The following is a 15,701-nucleotide window of genomic DNA, read 5'->3' on the forward strand; positions in this document are numbered from 1 at the left end:
GGCGCACTGTACCGGGCACACGTGTACTAGCGTCACCTGTTGGCCGGAGGGCGCACTGTACTGGGCACACATATACTAGCGTCACCTACCGGCTGGAGGGTGCACTGTACCGGGCACACGTATACTAGCGTCACCTACCGGCCGGAGGGCGCACTGTACCGGGCACACATATACTAGTGTCACCTACGGGCTGGAGGGCGCACTGTACCGGGCACACGTATACTAGCGTCACCTACCGGCCGGAGGGCACACTGTACGGGGCACACGTATACTAGCGTCACCTGTTGGCCGGAGGGCGCACTGTACGGGGCACACATATACTAGCGTCACCTACCGGCCGGAGGGCGCACTGTACGGGGCACACGTATACTAGCGTCACCTGCCGGCCGGAGGGCGCACTGTACGGGGCACACATATACTAGCGTCACCTACCGGCCGGAGGGCGCACTGTACGGGGCACACGTATACTAGCGTCATCCTGCCGGCAGGAGGGCGCACTGTACGGGGCACACGTATACTAGCGTCACCTGCCGGCCGGAGGGCGCACTGTACGGGGCACACGTATACTAGCGTCACCTACAGACCGGAGGGCGCACTGTACCGGGCACACGTATACTAGCGTCACCTGCCGGCCGGAGGGCGCACTGTACCAAGCACACATATACTAGCGTCACCTGCCGGCTGGAGGGCGCACTGTACCGGGCACACATATACTAGCGTCACCTGCCGGCCATAGGGCGCACTGTACCGGGCACACATATACTAGCGTCACCTGCCGGCCGGAGGGCGCACTGTACCAGGCACACGTATACTAGCGTCACCTGTTGGCCGGAGGGTGCACTGTACTGGGCACACATATACTAGCGTCACCTACCGGCCGGAGGGCGCACTGTACGGGGCACACGTATACTAGCGTCACCTACCGGCCGGAGGGCGCACTGTACGGGGCACAAATATACTAGCGTCACCTACCGGCCGGAGGGCGCACTGTACGGGGCACACGTATACTAGCGTCACCTGCCGGCCGGAGGGCGCACTGTACGGGGCACACATATACTAGCGTCACCTACCGGCCGGAGGGCGCACTGTACGGGGCACACGTATACTAGCGTCACCTGCCGGCAGGAGGGCGCACTGTACGGGGCACACGTATACTAGCGTCACCTGCCGGCCGGAGGGCGCACTGTACGGGGCACACGTATACTAGCGTCACCTACAGACCGGAGGGCGCACTGTACCGGGCACACGTATACTAGCGTCACCTGCCGGCCGGAGGGCGCACTGTACCAAGCACACATATACTAGCGTCACCTGCCGGCTGGAGTGCGCACTGTACCGGGCACACATATACTAGCGTCACCTGCCGGCCGTAGGGCGCACTGTACCGGGCACACATATACTAGCGTCACCTGCCGGCCGGAGGGCGCACTGTACCGGGCACACGTATACTAGCGTCACCTGTTGGCCGGAGGGCGCACTGTACTGGGCACACATATACTAGCGTCACCTACCGGCTGGAGGGCGCACTGTACCGGGCACACGTATACTAGCGTCACCTACCGGCCGGAGGGCGCACTGTACCGGGCACACATATACTAGTGTCACCTACCGGCTGGAGGGCGCACTGTACCGGGCACACGTATACTAGCGTCACCTACCGGCCGGAGGGCGCACTGTACGGGGCACACGTATACTAGCGTCACCTACCGGCCGGAGGGCGCACTGTACGGGGCACACATATACTAGCGTCACCTACCGGCCGGAGGGCGCACTGTACGGGGCACACGTATACTAGCGTCACGTGCCGGCTGGAGGGCGCACTGCACCAAGCACACATATACTAGCGTCACCTGCCGGACGGAGGTCGCACTGTACCAAGCACACATATACTAGCGTCACCTGCCGGCTGGAGGGCGCACTGTACCGGGAACACATATACTAGCGTCACCTGCCGGCCGGAGGGCGCACTGTACCGGGAACACATATACTAGCGTCACCTGCCGGCCGGAGGGCGCAATGTACCGGGCACACGTATACTAGCGTCACCTGTTGGCCGGAGGGCGCACTGTACTGGGCACACATATACTAGCGTCACCTACCGGCTGGAGGGCGCACTGTACCGGGCACACGTATACTAGCGTCACCTACTGGCCGGAGGGCGCACTGTACCAAGCACACATATACTAGCGTCACCTGCCGGCTGGAGGGCGCACTGTACCGGGCACACATATACTAGCGTCACCTGCCGGCCGTAGGGCGCACTGTACCGGGCACACATATACTAGCGTCACCTGCCGGCCGGAGGGCGCACTGTACCGGGCACACGTATACTAGCGTCACCTGTTGGCCGGAGGGCGCACTGTACTGGGCACACATATACTAGCGTCACCTACCGGCTGGAGTGCGCACTGTACCGGGCACACGTATACTAGCGTCACCTACCGGCCGGAGGGCGCACTGTACCGGGCACACATATACTAGTGTCACCTACCGGCTGGAGGGCGCACTGTACCGGGCACACGTATACTAGCGTCACCTACCGGCCGGAGGGCGCACTGTACGGGGCACACGTATACTAGCGTCACCTACCGGCCGGAGGGCGCACTGTACCGGGCACACATATACTAGTGTCACCTACGGGCTGGAGGGCGCACTGCACCAAGCACACATATACTAGCGTCACCTGCCGGACGGAGGTCGCACTGTACCAAGCACACATATACTAGCGTCACCTGCCGGCTGGAGGGCGCACTGTACGGGGCACACATATACTAGCGTCACCTGCCGGCTGGAGGGCGCACTGCACCAAGCACACATATACTAGCGTCACCTGCCGGACGGAGGTCGCACTGTACCAAGCACACATATACTAGCGTCACCTGCCAGCTGGAGGGCGCACTGTACCGGGAACACATATACTAGCGTCACCTGCCGGCCGGAGGGCGCACTGTACCGGGCACACATATACTAGCGTCACCTGCCGGCCGGAGGGCGCACTGTACCGGGCACACGTATACTAGCGTCACCTGTTGGCCGGAGGGCGCACTGTACTGGGCACACATATACTAGCGTCACCTACCGGCTGGAGGGCGCACTGTACCAAGCACACGTACACTAGCGTCACCTACTGGCCGGAGGGCGCACTGTACCGGGCACACATATACTAGTGTCACCTACGGGCTGGAGGGCGCACTGTACCGGGCACACGTATACTAGCGTCACCTACCGGCCGGAGGGCGCACTGTACGGGGCACACGTATACTAGCGTCACCTACTGGCCGGAGGGCGCACTGTACCGGGCACACATATACTAGTGTCACCTACGGGCTGGAGGGCGCACTGTACCGGGCACAAGTATACTAGCGTCACCTACCGGCCGGAGGGCGCACTGTACGGGGCACACGTATACTAGCGTCACCTACCGGCCGGAGGGCGCACTGTACGGGGCACACATATACTAGCGTCACCTACCGGCCAGAGGGCGCACTGTACGGGGCACACGTATACTAGCGTCACCTGCCGGCCGGAGGGCGCACTGTACGGGGCACACATATACTAGCGTCACCTACCGGCCGGAGGGCACACTGTACGGGGCACACGTATACTAGCGTCACCTGCCGGCCGGAGGGCGCACTGTACGGGGCACACGTATACTAGCGTCACCTACAGACCGGAGGGCGCACTGTACCGGGCACACGTATACTAGCGTCACCTGCCGGCCGGAGGGCGCACTGTACCAAGCACACATATACTAGCGTCACCTGCCGGCTGGAGGGCGCACTGTACCGGGCACACATATACTAGCGTCACCTGCCGGCCGTAGGGCGCACTGTACCGGGCACACATATACTAGCGTCACCTGCCGGCCGGAGGGCGCACTGTACCGGGCACACGTATACTAGCGTCACCTGTTGGCCGGAGGGCGCACTGTACTGGGCACACATATACTAGCGTCACCTACCGGCTGGAGGGTGCACTGTACCGGGCACACGTATACTAGCGTCACCTACCGGCCGGAGGGCGCACTGTACCGGGCACACATATACTAGTGTCACCTACCGGCTGGAGGGCGCACTGTACCGGGCACTCGTATACTAGCGTCACCTACCGGCCGGAGGGCGCACTGTACCGGGCACACATATACTAGCGTCACCTACCGGCCGGAGGGCGCACTGTACGGGGCACACATATACTAGCGTCACCTACCGGCCGGAGGGCGCACTGTACGGGGCACACGTATACTAGCGTCACCTACCGGCCGGAGGGCGCACTGTACGGGGCACAGATATACTAGCGTCACCTACCGGCCGGAGGGTGCACTGTACGGGGCACACGTATACTAGCGTCACCTGCCGGCCGGTGGGCGCACTGTACGGGGCACACATATACTAGCGTCACCTACCGGCCGGAGGGCGCACTGTACGGGGCACACGTATACTAGCGTCACCTGCCGGCAGGAGGGCGCACTGTACGGGGCACACGTATACTAGCGTCACCTGCCGGCCGGAGGGCGCACTGTACGGGGCACACGTATACTAGCGTCACCTACAGACCGGAGGGCGCACTGTACCGGGCACACGTATACTAGCGTCACCTGCCGGCCGGAGGGCGCACTGTACCAAGCACACATATACTAGCGTCACCTGCCGGCTGGAGGGCGCACTGTACCGGGCACACATATACTAGCGTCACCTGCCGGCCGTAGGGCGCACTGTACCGGGCACACATATACTAGCGTCACCTGCCGGCCGGAGGGCGCACTGTACCAGGCACACGTATACTAGCGTCACCTGTTGGCCGGAGGGCGCACTGTACTGGGCACACATATACTAGCGTCACCTACCGGCCGGAGGGCGCACTGTACGGGGCACACATATACTAGCGTCACCTACCGGCCGGAGGGCGCACTGTACGGGGCACACATATACTAGCGTCACCTACCGGCCGGAGGGCGCACTGTACGGGGCACACGTATACTAGCGTCACCTGCCGGCCGGAGGGCGCACTGTACGGGGCACACATATACTAGCGTCACCTACCGGCCGGAGGGCGCACTGTACGGGGCACACGTATACTAGCGTCACCTGCCGGCAGGAGGGCGCACTGTACGGGGCACACGTATACTAGCGTCACCTGCCGGCCGGAGGGCGCACTGTACGGGGCACACGTATACTAGCGTCACCTACAGACCGGAGGGCGCACTGTACCCGGCACACGTATACTAGCGTCACCTGCCGGCCGGAGGGCGCACTGTACCAAGCACACATATACTAGCGTCACCTGCCGGCTGGAGGGCGCACTGTACCGGGCACACATATACTAGCGTCACCTGCCGGCCGTAGGGCGCACTGTACCGGGCACACATATACTAGCGTCACCTGCCGGCCGGAGGGCGCACTGTACCGGGCACACGTATACTAGCGTCACCTGCTGGCCGGAGGGCGCCCTGTACTGGGCACACATATACTAGCGTCACCTACCGGCTGGAGGGCGCACTGTACCGGGCACACGTATACTAGCGTCACCTACCGGCCGGAGGGCGCACTGTACCGGGCACACATATACTAGTGTCACCTACCGGCTGGAGGGCGCACTGTACCGGGCACACGTATACTAGCGTCACCTACCGGCCGGAGGGCGCACTGTACGGGGCACACGTATACTAGCGTCACCTACTGGCCGGAGGGCGCACTGTACCGGGCACACGTATACTAGCGTCACCTGTTGGCCGGAGGGCGCACTGTCCCGGGCACACATATACTAGTGTCACCTACCGGCTGGAGGGCGCACTGTACCGGGCACACGTATACTAGCGTCACCTACCGGCCGGAGGGCGCACTGTACGGGGAACACGTATACTAGCGTCACCTACCGGCCGGAGGGCGCACTGTACGGGGCACACATATACTAGCGTCACCTACCGGCCGGAGGGCGCACTGTACGGGGCACACGTATACTAGCGTCACCTGCCGGCCGGAGGGCGCACTGTACGGGGCACACATATACTAGCGTCACCTACCGGCCGGAGGGCGCACTGTACGGGGCACACATATACTAGCGTCACCTACCGGCCGGAGTGCGCACTGTACGGGGCACACGTATACTAGCGTCACCTGCAGGCTGGAGGGCGCACTGCACCAAGCACACATATACTAGCGTCACCTGCCGGACGGAGGTCGCACTGTACCAAGCACACATATACTGGCGTCACCTGCCGGCCGGAGTGCGCACTGTACCGGGCACACATATACTAGCGTCACCTGCCGGCCGGAGGGCGCACTGTACCGGGCACACATATACTAGCGTCACCTGCCGGCCGGAGGGCGCACTGTACCGGGCACACGTATACTAGCGTCACCTGTTGGCCGGAGGGCGCACTGTACTGGGCACACATATACTAGCGTCACCTACCGGCCGGAGGGCGCACTGTACCGGGCACACGTATACTAGCGTCACCTACCGGCCGGAGGGCGCACTGTACGGGGCACACGTATACTAGCGTCACCTACCGGCCGGAGGGCGCACTGTACGGGGCACACGTATACTAGCGTCACCTGCCGGCCGGAGGGCGCACTGTACGGGGCACACGTATACTAGCGTCACCTGCCGGCCGGAGGGCGCACTGTACGGGGCACACGTATACTAGCGTCACCTACCGGCCAGAGGGCGCACTGTACGGGGCACACGTATACTAGCGTCACCTGCCGGCAGGAGGGCGCACTGTACGGGGCACACGTATACTAGCGTCACCTGCTGGCCGGAGGGCGCACTGTACGGGGCACACGTATACTAGCGTCACCTACAGACCGAAGGGCGCACTGTACCGGGCACACGTATACTAGCGTCACCTGCCGGCCGGAGGGCGCACTGTACCGGGCACACGTATACTAGCGTCACCTGTTGGCCGGAGGGCGCACTGTCCCGGGCACACATATACTAGTGTCACCTACCGGCTGGAGGGCGCACTGTACCGGGCACACGTATACTAGCGTCACCTACCGGCCGGAGGGCGCACTGTACGGGGCACACGTATACTAGCGTCACCTACCGGCCGGAGGGTGCACTGTATGGGGCACACGTATACTAGCGTCACCTGCCGGCCGGAGGGCGCACTGTACGGGGCACACATATACTAGCAATACCTGTTGGCCAGAGGGCGCACTGTCCCGGGCACACATATACTAGTGTCACCTACCGGCTGGAGGGCGCACTGTACCGGGCACACATACACTATACTAGCGTCACCTGCCAGCCGGAGGGCGCACTGTACGGGGCACACGTATACTAGCGTTACCTACCGGCCGGAGGGCGCACTGTACGGGGCACACATATACTAGCGTCACCTACCGGCCGGAGGGCGCACTGTACGGGGCACACGTATACTAGCGTCACCTACCGGCCGGAGGGCGCACTGTACGGGGCACACATATACTAGCGTCACCTACCGGCCGGAGGGCGCACTGTACGGGGCACACGTATACTAGCAATACCTGTTGGCCGGAGGGCGCACTGTCCCGGGCACACATATACTAGTGTCACCTACCGGCTGGAGGGCGCACTGTACCGGGCACACATACACTATACTAGCGTCACCTACCGGCCGGAGGGCGCACTGTACGGGGCACACGTATACTAGCGTCACCTACCGGCCGGAGGGCGCACTGTACCGGGCACACATATACTAGTGTCACCTACGGGCTGGAGGGCGCACTGCACCAAGCACACATATACTAGCGTCACCTGCCGGACGGAGGTCGCACTGTACCAAGCACACATATACTAGCGTCACCTGCCGGCTGGAGGGCGCACTGTACGGGGCACACATATACTAGCGTCACCTGCCGGCTGGAGGGCGCACTGCACCAAGCACACATATACTAGCGTCACCTGCCGGACGGAGGTCGCACTGTACCAAGCACACATATACTAGCGTCACCTGCCAGCTGGAGGGCGCACTGTACCGGGAACACATATACTAGCGTCACCTGCCGGCCGGAGGGCGCACTGTACCGGGCACACATATACTAGCGTCACCTGCCGGCCGGAGGGCGCACTGTACCGGGCACACGTATACTAGCGTCACCTGTTGGCCGGAGGGCGCACTGTACTGGGCACACATATACTAGCGTCACCTACCGGCTGGAGGGCGCACTGTACCAAGCACACGTATACTAGCGTCACCTACTGGCCGGAGGGCGCACTGTACCGGGCACACATATACTAGTGTCACCTACGGGCTGGAGGGCGCACTGTACCGGGCACACGTATACTAGCGTCACCTACCGGCCGGAGGGCGCACTGTACGGGGCACACGTATACTAGCGTCACCTACTGGCCGGAGGGCGCACTGTACCGGGCACACATATACTAGTGTCACCTACGGGCTGGAGGGCGCACTGTACCGGGCACAAGTATACTAGCGTCACCTACCGGCCGGAGGGCGCACTGTACGGGGCACACGTATACTAGCGTCACCTACCGGCCGGAGGGCGCACTGTACGGGGCACACATATACTAGCGTCACCTACCGGCCAGAGGGCGCACTGTACGGGGCACACGTATACTAGCGTCACCTGCCGGCCGGAGGGCGCACTGTACGGGGCACACATATACTAGCGTCACCTACCGGCCGGAGGGCACACTGTACGGGGCACACGTATACTAGCGTCACCTGCCGGCCGGAGGGCGCACTGTACGGGGCACACGTATACTAGCGTCACCTACAGACCGGAGGGCGCACTGTACCGGGCACACGTATACTAGCGTCACCTGCCGGCCGGAGGGCGCACTGTACCAAGCACACATATACTAGCGTCACCTGCCGGCTGGAGGGCGCACTGTACCGGGCACACATATACTAGCGTCACCTGCCGGCCGTAGGGCGCACTGTACCGGGCACACATATACTAGCGTCACCTGCCGGCCGGAGGGCGCACTGTACCGGGCACACGTATACTAGCGTCACCTGTTGGCCGGAGGGCGCACTGTACTGGGCACACATATACTAGCGTCACCTACCGGCTGGAGGGTGCACTGTACCGGGCACACGTATACTAGCGTCACCTACCGGCCGGAGGGCGCACTGTACCGGGCACACATATACTAGTGTCACCTACCGGCTGGAGGGCGCACTGTACCGGGCACTCGTATACTAGCGTCACCTGCCGGCCGGAGGGCGCACTGTACCGGGCACACATATACTAGCGTCACCTACCGGCCGGAGGGCGCACTGTACGGGGCACACATATACTAGCGTCACCTACCGGCCGGAGGGCGCACTGTACGGGGCACACGTATACTAGCGTCACCTACCGGCCGGAGGGCGCACTGTACGGGGCACAGATATACTAGCGTCACCTACCGGCCGGAGGGTGCACTGTACGGGGCACACGTATACTAGCGTCACCTGCCGGCCGGTGGGCGCACTGTACGGGGCACACATATACTAGCGTCACCTACCGGCCGGAGGGCGCACTGTACGGGGCACACGTATACTAGCGTCACCTGCCGGCAGGAGGGCGCACTGTACGGGGCACACGTATACTAGCGTCACCTGCCGGCCGGAGGGCGCACTGTACGGGGCACACGTATACTAGCGTCACCTACAGACCGGAGGGCGCACTGTACCGGGCACACGTATACTAGCGTCACCTGCCGGCCGGAGGGCGCACTGTACCAAGCACACATATACTAGCGTCACCTGCCGGCTGGAGGGCGCACTGTACCGGGCACACATATACTAGCGTCACCTGCCGGCCGTAGGGCGCACTGTACCGGGCACACATATACTAGCGTCACCTGCCGGCCGGAGGGCGCACTGTACCAGGCACACGTATACTAGCGTCACCTGTTGGCCGGAGGGCGCACTGTACTGGGCACACATATACTAGCGTCACCTACCGGCCGGAGGGCGCACTGTACGGGGCACACATATACTAGCGTCACCTACCGGCCGGAGGGCGCACTGTACGGGGCACACATATACTAGCGTCACCTACCGGCCGGAGGGCGCACTGTACGGGGCACACGTATACTAGCGTCACCTGCCGGCCGGAGGGCGCACTGTACGGGGCACACATATACTAGCGTCACCTAACGGCCGGAGGGCGCACTGTACGGGGCACACGTATACTAGCGTCACCTGCCGGCAGGAGGGCGCACTGTACGGGGCACACGTATACTAGCGTCACCTGCCGGCCGGAGGGCGCACTGTACGGGGCACACGTATACTAGCGTCACCTACAGACCGGAGGGCGCACTGTACCCGGCACACGTATACTAGCGTCACCTGCCGGCCGGAGGGCGCACTGTACCAAGCACACATATACTAGCGTCACCTGCCGGCTGGAGGGCGCACTGTACCGGGCACACATATACTAGCGTCACCTGCCGGCCGTAGGGCGCACTGTACCGGGCACACATATACTAGCGTCACCTGCCGGCCGGAGGGCGCACTGTACCGGGCACACGTATACTAGCGTCACCTGCTGGCCGGAGGGCGCCCTGTACTGGGCACACATATACTAGCGTCACCTACCGGCTGGAGGGCGCACTGTACCGGGCACACGTATACTAGCGTCACCTACCGGCCGGAGGGCGCACTGTACCGGGCACACATATACTAGTGTCACCTACCGGCTGGAGGGCGCACTGTACCGGGCACACGTATACTAGCGTCACCTACCGGCCGGAGGGCGCACTGTACGGGGCACACGTATACTAGCGTCACCTACTGGCCGGAGGGCGCACTGTACCGGGCACACGTATACTAGCGTCACCTGTTGGCCGGAGGGCGCACTGTACTGGGCACACATATACTAGCGTCACCTACCGGCTGGAGGGCGCACTGTACCGGGCACACGTATACAAGCGTCACCTACCGGCCGGAGGGCGCACTGTACCGGTCACACATATACTAGTGTCACCTACCGGCTGGAGGGCGCACTGTACCGGGCACACGTATACTAGCGTCACCTACCGGCCGGAGGGCGCACTGTACGGGGCACACGTATACTAGCGTCACCTACCGGCCGGAGGGCGCACTGTACGGGGCACACGTATACTAGCGTCACCTGCCGGCCGGAGGGCGCACTGTACGGGGCACACATATACTAGCGTCACCTACCGGCCGGAGGGCGCACTGTACGGGGCACACGTATACTAGCGTCACCTGCCGGCAGGAGGGCGCACTGTACGGGGCACACGTATACTAGCGTCACCTGCCGGCCGGAGGGCGCACTGTACGGGGCACACGTATACTAGCGTCACCTACAGACCGGAGGGCGCACTGTACCGGGCACACGTATACTAGCGTCACCTGCCGGCCGGAGGGCGCACTGTACGGGGCACACATATACTAGCAATACCTGTTGGCCGGAGGGCGCACTGTCCCGGGCACACATATACTAGTGTCACCTACCGGCTGGAGGGCGCACTGTACCGGGCACACGTATACTAGCGTCACCTACCGGCCGGAGGGCGCACTGTACCGGGCACACATATACTAGTGTCACCTACCGGCTGGAGGGCGCACTGTACCGGGCACACGTATACTAGCGTCACCTACCGGCCGGAGGGCGCACTGTACGGGGCACACGTATACTAGCGTCACCTACTGGCCGGAGGGCGCACTGTACCGGGCACACGTATACTAGCGTCACCTGTTGGCCGGAGGGCGCACTGTACTGGGCACACATATACTAGCGTCACCTACCGGCTGGAGGGCGCACTGTACCGGGCACACGTATACTAGCGTCACCTACCGGCCGGAGGGCGCACTGTACCGGGCACACATATACTAGTGTCACCTACCGGCTGGAGGGCGCACTGTACCGGGCACACGTATACTAGCGTCACCTACCGGCCGGAGGGCGCACTGTACGGGGCACACGTATACTAGCGTCACCTACCGGCCGGAGGGCGCACTGTACGGGGCACACATATACTAGCGTCACCTACCGGCCGGAGGGCGCACTGTACGGGGCACACGTATATTAGCGTCACCTGCCGGCCGGAGGGCGCACTGTACGGGGCACACATATACTAGCGTCACCTACCGGCCGGAGGGCGCACTGTACGGGGCACACGTATACTAGCGTCACCTGCCGGCAGGAGGGCGCACTGTACGGGGCACACGTATACTAGCGTCACCTGCCGGCCGGAGGGCGCACTGTACGGGGCACACGTATACTAGCGTCACCTACAGACCGGAGGGCGCACTGTACCGGGCACACGTATACTAGCGTCACCTGCCGGCCGGAGGGCGCACTGTACGGGGCACACATATACTAGCAATACCTGTTGGCCGGAGGGCGCACTGTCCCGGGCACACATATACTAGTGTCACCTACCGGCTGGAGGGCGCACTGTACCGGGCACACGTATACTAGCGTCACCTACCGGCCGGAGGGCGCACTGTACGGGGCACACGTATACTAGCGTCACCTACCGGCCGGAGGGCGCACTGTACGGGGCACATATATACTAGCGTCACCTACCGGCCGGAGGGCGCACTGTACGGGGCACACGTATACTAGCGTCACCTGCCGGCTGGAGGGCGCACTGTACGGGGCACACATATACTAGCGTCACCTACCGGCCGGAGGGCGCACTGTACGGGGCACACGTATACTAGCGTCACCTGCCGGCCGGAGGGCGCAGTGTACGGGGCACACGTATACTAGCGTCACCTGTTGGCCGGAGGGCGCACTGTCCCGGGCACACATATACTAGTGTCACCTACCGGCTGGAGGGCGCACTGTACCGGGCACACGTATACTAGCGTCACCTACCGGCCGGAGGGCGCACTGTACGGGGCACACGTATACTAGCGTCACCTACCGGCCGGAGGGCGCACTGTACGGGGCACACATATACTAGCGTCACCTACCGGCCGGAGGGCGCACTGTACGGGGCACACGTATACTAGCGTCACCTGCCGGCCGGAGGGCGCACTGTACGGGGCACACATATACTAGCGTCACCTACCGGCCGGAGGGCGCACTGTACGGGGCACACATATACTAGCGTCACCTACCGGCCGGAGTGCGCACTGTACGGGGCACACGTATACTAGCGTCACCTGCAGGCTGGAGGGCGCACTGCACCAAGCACACATATACTAGCGTCACCTGCCGGACGGAGGTCGCACTGTACCAAGCACACATATACTGGCGTCACCTGCCGGCCGGAGTGCGCACTGTACCGGGCACACATATACTAGCGTCACCTGCCGGCCGGAGGGCGCACTGTACCGGGCACACATATACTAGCGTCACCTGCCGGCCGGAGGGCGCACTGTACCGGGCACACGTATACTAGCGTCACCTGTTGGCCGGAGGGCGCACTGTACTGGGCACACATATACTAGCGTCACCTACCGGCCGGAGGGCGCACTGTACCGGGCACACGTATACTAGCGTCACCTACCGGCCGGAGGGCGCACTGTACGGGGCACACGTATACTAGCGTCACCTACCGGCCGGAGGGCGCACTGTACGGGGCACACGTATACTAGCGTCACCTGCCGGCCGGAGGGCGCACTGTACGGGGCACACGTATACTAGCGTCACCTGCCGGCCGGAGGGCGCACTGTACGGGGCACACGTATACTAGCGTCACCTACCGGCCAGAGGGCGCACTGTACGGGGCACACGTATACTAGCGTCACCTGCCGGCAGGAGGGCGCACTGTACGGGGCACACGTATACTAGCGTCACCTGCTGGCCGGAGGGCGCACTGTACGGGGCACACGTATACTAGCGTCACCTACAGACCGAAGGGCGCACTGTACCGGGCACACGTATACTAGCGTCACCTGCCGGCCGGAGGGCGCACTGTACCGGGCACACGTATACTAGCGTCACCTGTTGGCCGGAGGGCGCACTGTCCCGGGCACACATATACTAGTGTCACCTACCGGCTGGAGGGCGCACTGTATCGGGCACACGTATACTAGCGTCACCTACCGGCCGGAGGGCGCACTGTACGGGGCACACGTATACTAGCGTCACCTACCGGCCGGAGGGTGCACTGTATGGGGCACACGTATACTAGCGTCACCTGCCGGCCGGAGGGCGCACTGTACGGGGCACACATATACTAGCAATACCTGTTGGCCAGAGGGCGCACTGTCCCGGGCACACATATACTAGTGTCACCTACCGGCTGGAGGGCGCACTGTACCGGGCACACATACACTATACTAGCGTCACCTGCCAGCCGGAGGGCGCACTGTACGGGGCACACGTATACTAGCGTTACCTACCGGCCGGAGGGCGCACTGTACGGGGCACACATATACTAGCGTCACCTACCGGCCGGAGGGCGCACTGTACGGGGCACACGTATACTAGCGTCACCTACCGGCCGGAGGGCGCACTGTACGGGGCACACATATACTAGCGTCACCTACCGGCCGGAGGGCGCACTGTACGGGGCACACGTATACTAGCAATACCTGTTGGCCGGAGGGCGCACTGTCCCGGGCACACATATACTAGTGTCACCTACCGGCTGGAGGGCGCACTGTACCGGGCACACATACACTATACTAGCGTCACCTACCGGCCGGAGGGCGCACTGTACGGGGCACACGTATACTAGCGTCACCTACCGGCCGGAGGGCGCACTGTACGGGGCACACATATACTAGCGTCACCTGCCGGCCGGAGGGCGCACTGTACGGGGCACACGTATACTAGCGTCACCTGCCGGCCGGAGGGCGCACTGTACGGGGCACACGTATTCTAGCGTCACCTACAGACCGGAGGGCGCACTGTACCGGGCACACGTATACTAGCGTCACCTGCCGGCCGGAGGGCGCACTGTACGGGGCACACGTATACTAGCGTCACCTGCCGGCCGGAGGGCGCACTGTACGGGGCACACGTATACTAGCGTCACCTGCCGGCCGGATGGCGCACTGTACGGGGCACACATATACTAGCAATACCTGTTGGCCGGAGGGCGCACTGTACCGGGCACATATATACTAGCGTCACCTACCGGCCGGAGGGCGCACTGTACCGGGCACACATATACTAGCGTCACCTACCGGCTGGAGGGCGCACTGTACGGGGCACACATTTACTAGCGTCACCTGCCCGCCGGAGGGCGCACTGTACGGGGCACACATATACTAGCGTCACCTACCGGCCGGATGGCGCACTGTACGGAACACACATATACTAGCGTCACCTGCCGGACGGAGGGCGCACTGTACGGGGCACACATATACTAGCGTCACCTACCGGCCGGCCGGATGGCGCACTGTACGGAGCACACATATACTAGCGTCACCTACCGGCCGGAGGGCGCACTGTACGGGGCACACATATACTAGCGTCACCTACCGGCCGGAGGGCGCACTGTACGGGGCACACGTATACTAGCGTCACCTACCGGCCGGAGGGCGCACTGTACGGGGCACACATATACTAGCGTCACCTACCGGCCGGAGGGCGCACTGTACGGGGCACACGTATACTAGCGTCACCTACCGGCCGGATGGCGCACTGTACGGAGCACACATATACTAGCGTCACCTGCCGGACGGAGGGCGCACTGTACGGGGCACACATATACTAGCGTCACCTACCGGCCGGATGGCGCACTGTACGGAGCACACATATACTAGCGTCACCTACCGGCCGGAGGGCGCACTGTACGGGGCACACATATACTAGCGTCACCTACCGGCC

This window comes from Taudactylus pleione, unplaced genomic scaffold (genome assembly GCF_031769625.1).
Source record: "Taudactylus pleione unplaced genomic scaffold, aTauple2 ptg001318l, whole genome shotgun sequence".
Classification (NCBI taxonomy): domain Eukaryota; kingdom Metazoa; phylum Chordata; class Amphibia; order Anura; family Myobatrachidae; genus Taudactylus; species Taudactylus pleione.